Here is a 246-nt window from a genome sequence, read left to right as displayed (position 1 = left end):
GAGAGAGAGAGAGAGAGAGAGAGGTGGGGGGATAAAGGGATGACTGGTATTATAATTCGCGCCTCTCGTATTCTCGTGCTTGGTTATAATAAATATCCTCTTGTGAAAACGGGTATAAAAAGTGGGTAGAGGGGGGAGGAAGGAAACGCCGTTGAAACGCAATTTTTTAAACGTCCCTTCGCGGATTTCACGCTCGAGAACAGCTTTGTTTTCTCCACTACTCGTCCTCGAAACCTTGAAAAACGA

General features: G+C 45.5%; 2 long non-coding RNA genes across 2 annotated transcripts in view; one reads left to right on the top strand and one right to left on the bottom strand.

Annotated features, from left to right (window-relative positions):
• LOC102674955 overlaps positions 1–246 on the bottom strand; it is a 34,795-nt gene that overhangs the window by 4,906 nt on the left and 29,643 nt on the right. The window lies entirely within an intron of this gene.
• Positions 6–246, top strand: part of LOC116185150 — an 18,051-nt gene continuing 17,810 nt past the window's right edge. Inside the window, exon 1 of the long non-coding RNA XR_004149921.1 lies at positions 6–23. This is a non-coding gene — a long non-coding RNA (uncharacterized LOC116185150). The remainder of the gene's footprint in view (positions 24–246) is intronic.

This window comes from Apis dorsata, unplaced genomic scaffold (assembly GCF_000469605.1).
Source record: "Apis dorsata unplaced genomic scaffold, Apis dorsata 1.3 scaffold_111, whole genome shotgun sequence".
Taxonomy (NCBI): Eukaryota; Metazoa; Arthropoda; class Insecta; order Hymenoptera; family Apidae; genus Apis; species Apis dorsata.
The sequence above is the reverse complement of the archived record's forward strand: the minus strand, read 5'-3'. Positions and strand labels throughout refer to the sequence as shown.